The 6,764-nt window shown below is 46.9% G+C and overlaps 1 non-coding gene across 1 annotated transcript; it reads right to left on the bottom strand.

Moving 5' to 3' along the window:
• Positions 1-4,025: 4,025 nt before the first annotated feature.
• On the bottom strand, positions 4,026-5,538 carry LOC127328268 (protein ALP1-like). Its single transcript, XR_011751414.1, has one exon. It is a non-coding gene; the product is annotated as a protein ALP1-like (transcript).
• Positions 5,539-6,764: the final 1,226 nt, after the last annotated feature.

The raw sequence follows: 6,764 nt of genomic DNA, 5'->3' as shown, positions 1-6,764 counted from the left end.
TCTTGTAGATTGCGAAGTTAACTATTGCTATGATAGTATTGATGTGATCTATTCCTCCTACATATGCATGAAGGTGACAGTGTGCATGCTATGTTAGTACTTGGTTTAGTCGAATTGATCTATCTTACACTCTAAGGTTACTTAAATATGAACATTGAATTGTGGAGCTTGTTAACTCCGGCATTGAGGGTTCATGTAATCCTACGCAATGTGTTCATCATCCAACAAGGGTGTAGAGTATGCATTTATCTATTCTGTTATGTGATCAATGTTGAGAGTGTCCACTAGTGAAAGTCTAATCCCTAGGCCTTGTTCCTAAATACTGCTATCGCTGCTTGTTTACTGTTTTACTGTATTACTACTGCTGCAATACTACCACCATCAACTACACGCCAGTAAGCTATTTTCTGACACCGTTGCTACTGCTCATATATATTCATACCACCTGTATTTCACTATCTCTTCGCCGAACTAGTGCACCTATTAGGTGTGTTGGGGACACAAGAGACTTCTTGCTTTGTGGTTGCAGGGTTGCATGAGAGGGATATCTTTGACCTCTTCCTCCCTGAGTTCGATAAACCTTGGGTGATCCACTTAAGGGAAAACTTGCTGCTGTTCTACAAACCTCTGCTCTTGGAGGCCCAACACTGTCTACAGGAAAAGGAGGGGGAAGTAGACATCAGTTCCAGAAAATGCACGAATATGACATAAAGTGTGCATAAAACATGTAGATAACATCAATAATGTGGCATGGAATATAAGAAATTATCGATACGTCGGAGACGTATCAGTGCTCTAGGTCTTCGTGAGCAACCAAGTTGGATGCACCCCCACTAGTTCCATTGGAGAGCTTTCATACACATATAGCTCTATGTGCATCCGTTGCATGGCAATCACTACTCCTTGCATAGCTTCGATCATAAGGCTTCCTTTTGTCTAATGGTCATTTACAGCTTTGCAAGCCTTTCTTCCATTTGGCCTTCCAAACCCCCATTAACGTTCTTTATGCCATAACATCCTGGTGCTAATACCAAATGCTTGCGCTCACCGGTTGAGTAGACTTCGAAACAGTTGATTCATGACGTTCATGTTTATGTTTACTTGACTGAATCCTTCTTATGTTGTGAAAATTTACTTGATGCTTGGAATGAAGGATAGAACTTCTATGCTGAATACTTAATACATCCTTAATGAACTTTGTACGGTTGCATGTCTTTAAAGCAATAGTTCATGAAAACTTCTAGCTTGTCTAACTCTTGCATTATCATCTCTTATATCAATATAGATACTTGCTTTGAATGATTTGATCTCAGCTCATATGCTTTACAATAGTATGATCAAGGTTATGATGGCATGTCACTCCAGAAATTATCTTTGTTATCGTTTACCTGCTCGGCACGAGCAGAAACTAAGCTTGGGGATGCTGATACGTCTCCGACGTATCGATAATTTCTTATGTTCCATGCCACATTATTGATGATATCTACATGTTTTATGCATACTTTATGTCATATTTATGCATTTTCTGGAACTAACCTATTAACGAGATGCCGAAGAGCCGCTTCTTTGTCATTGCTGTTTTTGGTTTCAGAAATCCTACTAAGGAAATATTCTCGGAATTGGACGAAATCAACGCCAAGGGGCCTATTTTCACACGAAGCTTCCAGAAGACCGGAGAGCTGACGAAGTGGGGCCACGAGGTGGCCAGGAGATAGGGTGGCGCGGGCCAAGCCCTGGCCGCGCCACCCTGTCATCTGGGCCCCTCGTGTGGCCCCCTGACCTGCCCTTCCGCCTACAAATAGCCTTCGTCGCGAAACCCCCAGTACCGAGAGCCACGATACGGAAAACCTTCCAGAGACGCCGCCGCCAATCCCATCTCGGGGGATTCAGGAGATCGCCTCCGGCACCCTGCCGGAGAGGGGATTCATCTCCCGGAGGACTCTACACCGCCATGGTCGCCTCCGGAGTGATGAGTGAGTAGTCTACCCCTGGACTATGGGTCCATAGCAGTAGCTAGATGGTTGTCTTCTCCTCATTATGCTTCATTGTCGGATCTTGTGAGCTGCCTAACATGATCAAGCTCATCTATCTGTAATGCTATATGTTGTGTTTGTTGGGATCCGATGGATAGAGAATACTATGTTATGTGGATTATCAATTTATATCTATGTGTTGTTTATGATCTTGCATGCTCTCCGTTATTAGTAGAGGCTCTGGCCAAGTTTTTGCTAGTAACTCCAAGAGGGGGTATTTATGCTCGATAGTGGGTTCATGTCTCCGTGAATCTGGGGGAGTGACAGAAACCTCTAAGGTTATGGATGTACTATTGCCACTAGGGATAAAACATTGATGCTATGTCCGAGGATGTAGTTATTGATTATATTACGCACCATACTTAATGCAATTGTCTGTTGTTAGCAACTTAATACTGGAAGGGATTCGAATGATAACCTGAAGGTGGACTTTTTAGGCATAGATGCATGCTGGATAGCGGTCTATGTACTTTGTCGTAATGCCCAATTAAATCTCACAATACTCATCATATCATGTATGTGCATGGTCATACCCTCTCTATTTGTCAATTGCCCAACTGTAATTTGTTCACCCAACATGCTATTTATCTTATGGGAGAGACGCCTCTAGTGAACTGTGGACCCCGGTCCTATTCTTTACATCTGAAATACAATCTGCTGCAATTGTTCTACTGTTCTCTGCAAACAATCATTTTCCACACTATACATCTAATCCTTTGTTACAGCAAGCCGGTGAGATTGACAACCTCACTGTTACGTTGGGACAAAGTACTTTGGTTGTGTTGTGCAGGTTCCACGTTGGCGCCGAAATCCCTGGTGTTGCGCCGCACTACATCTCGCCGCCATCAACCTTCAACGTGCTTCTTGGCTCCTACTGGTTCGATAAATCTTGGTTTCGTACTGAGGGAAAACTTGCCGCTGTACGCATCACACCTTCCTCTTGGGGTTCCCAACGGACGCGTGCTGTACGCGTATCACCCGTGATCCATTGATTTTGTTCACATATATGTATGTTACCAGGTTAGTATCCTGCACTTCCCCTGTTAATTATTTCTACCACTGCTTCCTTCAGATATTATTTCTACCGCTACTTTCTTGATTATCTTCAGGTACCGCTACTATAGAATTTTATTGGACTTACCCCACCCATTGGCTACCATGGCATGTTATTAGCTACACTGCCCGGAAATACTTTTTTTTGTTACGTACTCAAGAAAATGAGCCATCTCCTTAAGTCTGAAGCAAGCTAAACACATCAATCTTGCATTGGATTTGATTACTGTGAATCTCCGTTTCATCTTTTAGTCACATCCATTGCTAGCTCAACATCAGCCAGACCTCTCCAAGTCTACGGTCTCGCTCTCTTTATATTTATTGCATTCTTTTTTACAATGCATTCAGCACTTACATGCACTACATAAATTATTTACTATTTATATGCTACACTCCTTCGCAATTAGTCAATCCAAAATTCAGGATCAACATGGTTTCAGTTGCTCATGGACGTTGTTTGATTATCTCAGCCTTTCATATGATTTTGGAAGCTACTATATTGAGCTTATTGTGAATTATGCGGGGAAAAGCTAAAAGGCATTTTGGTACTTTGATTCCGGCAAGAGAGAGAACAGATCTTGCTCCTCATAAATCGCGGGTTGTGCTGTCGCTACATGATGCTTCCTTCGGCAACCACAAGGAAACTGCTAGGTGCCCTCAGATCTTCGATGTAGCTGATGCGTTTACTCCTGAGGCAACGGGATAAGTAACGTCACTGGCATGATATCACCCACATTGCAATATTAGGCTGGTGCCAACGCACCGCCCGGCTCCAGCCCCGCCACGTCAGCTTTTGGCCCACTCTCACCCCACTCTCACCCCACTCTCACCACACGGTGCCAATGCACAGGCTATAGTGCCAGCTTTAGTTCTCTCTCCTCCACGTCAGCTTTTCTCTCTCTTCAACATGAGCATATCTTTGTTTACGTTACAACAATATAAATAATGCAAGGAAATTATTTTATTGAACTAAAATTGTTACCGATTACATCATAAAAAAAATTACATAAAAATCTGAAAAGATTACATAAAAATCTGAAAAAATTACATAATCTAGGAATTAGCCCACACATGCTCCATCAAATCATGCTGGAGCTGTGTATACATCGGTGAGTCCCTCATTTCGGTGTCCATCTGAATCCTGGCTGCTAGGCTTGGTGGTGCATGGTGGTGGATTGCAGGGCCGACATTTGAATCAACTGTCTCATAGATGTTGTCCAAATTTTGTCCACGCTCATCGTCAATGATCATGTTGTGCAGAATGACACATGCACGCATGATCAATCCAAGAGTACACCTGGAGTAGGAGCGTCCCGGAACTGCTAGAATGTTGAACCTAGACTTCAACACTCCAAAGGCACACTCGACATCTTTGCGATGCGCTGATTGAGCAGCAGTGAACACTCGCTGCTTTTCATTTTGTGGAAGAGTAACACCTTTCATGAACACCGGCCAGGAGGGGTAGATGCCGTCGGCAAGGTAGTAACCATAGTTGTACTCGTGTCCATTCACCGTGAAGTTCACTACGGGTGCTTCTCCCCTAAGCACATCAGTGAACAACGGCGACTGGTTCAGTACATTGAGGTCGTTGTTGGACCCGGCCACTCCAAAAAAGGCATGCCAGATCCAACGATCATACGACGCAACGGCTTCTAAGATGATGGTAGGGTGTTTGATGTCTCCCCTTGTGAATTGGCCAGCATGAGCCACTGGGCAGTTCCTCCACTGCCAATGCATGCAATCGATGCTCCCTAACATGCCCGGAAAGCCACGCTCCTCGGCTTTCGCTAACAGCCGCTGAGTATCCTCCACAGTAGGGCGACGGCAAAACGTCTCCCCGTAACAATCAATGATGCCTTCGCAGAATCTATCTAGACAATCTGATGAAGTTTGTCTAGCTAACTTAAGCCACTCATCTATTGTATCTGCAGCGGCTCCATAAGCTAACTGACGCAAAGCCGCAGTACACTTTTTGTGGGAGAGAAACCAGCACGGTTGAGAGCATCATTTCTTTGGGTGAAATACGGAGAGTATTCACCCAATCTAGCCACAATGGTCAGGAAGAGGGATCGTCTCATCCGATACCTTCGCCGAAAGAAGCTCGGAGGATAGTTGCAGTCGTCGGCGAAGTAGTCCTCGAAGAGCCGATCGTGGGCACCCAGACGATCACGCCTGATGAACTGTCGGCGGCGCCGATGTCTTGGCACCACCTCCTCGGCTTGCATCTCCTCCTCATACTCCTGCTGGAATGCAGCGATGAAATCACCCTCCACTCCGTCGCTCGAACTGCTGCTGGATGAAGACATGGTGTAGAGTGGAGTGGAAATGGAGAGTGGAGGTGTGGAATGGCTGAAAACATATGGGGGTATTTATAGGGTTTTTTGAACAAGCAACGGCTAGCTGACGTGGACCAATCGCGTCGCGGCACGTCAGCTAGCCGTTGGGCCCTGCCGCCCCACTCCCGCCCTGCTCCCGCCCACTCCCGCCCGCCTCCAGCCCGCCTCCCGCCCGCCTCCAGCCCGCCTCCCGCCCGCCTACCGCCCGCCTGCCTCCCGCCCCGGCCCGCCAACGCGCCGCCCCGCCTCCCGCCCCGCTCCCGCCTCCATCTCGCCGCCTACGCGGGCGACACCCGGCGGTAGCGGGCGCTACCGCCGGGCGAGCCAGCCGGCGCCCGCCGCTCCACTCCCGCCCGCCTCCCGCCCCTCTCCCGCCCCATCGCCGCCGCTACCGCCTCCCCTGCCGCCTGCGCTGGCACCGGCCTTAGGGGCCTTCCGGTGAATAGTCCTATAAATTATGTGCAGACTTTTACTACCTGAATGTAGTTACTTCTGTAATGTGATTGTTATCTTGCATACTAAAAAATTACTACTTTACATTATTAGATTAGATTCCATGTTATCTTTTCTATATATGAAATCATCTATTATTTCCGCGGCAACGCGCGGGATATCAACTAATAGTGAGGAATAGCAATGGCAACATAATGAATTGGTCATACCCAAACCCAACAAGATAGACAGAAATGATGCGGGGGGGGGGGGGGGGGGGCAATTGGCGAAAGCACAATCGATTATTGCCAGACAAGCCAGTTGCAACCACAAAATTAGTGCTTTGACTGAAAAAAGCCTTGTCCACAAGTAAAGAGAAGGACCGTCCTTTTTTATAGTAATATGCTCGTGCGTTGTATTTAGATATTTGATCATTTTGAGGTTTGTTCATTATACACCTTGTTGTGATTAAAAACATTTAGACCTGCTCGAGGCTAGTAAACCTGTCGGTCCGAGAAACTAGAGTGAACCCATCGCACCGTAATGGAGTTCCAAGGCGAAACTCGCCTCGGTATTCACCAAGATCTTGGAATCACTCGCCTCGGTAGGGGTCGAAACTCCACAACGACGCAAACAAGAAGGAATACGGTGCCCAACCAGAGTCGGTGCAGGGATTTCACCCGGAACTCGACTCGACTGCAAAGCTCATGGAGCCGCAAGATAGTAGCATGACCCTGTTGCCGACCGCCTAGCTCCGCCGCATCCACCGCCCGCACCTCACACTACGACGATTGCCATGCCGGCCACATCTGCAACAGTCGCTGCTCTAGGGTGGTCGCCCCAGCTTCGTCGCCTCTTTAGCACGCCAGGTTAAAGGACGAGGAGCGCCAAAATGTACCTAACCTCCCCT

This window comes from Lolium perenne, chromosome 2, assembly GCF_019359855.2.
Source record: "Lolium perenne isolate Kyuss_39 chromosome 2, Kyuss_2.0, whole genome shotgun sequence".
Lineage (NCBI taxonomy): Eukaryota > Viridiplantae > Streptophyta > Magnoliopsida > Poales > Poaceae > Lolium > Lolium perenne.
The sequence above is the reverse complement of the archived record's forward strand: the minus strand, read 5'-3'. Positions and strand labels throughout refer to the sequence as shown.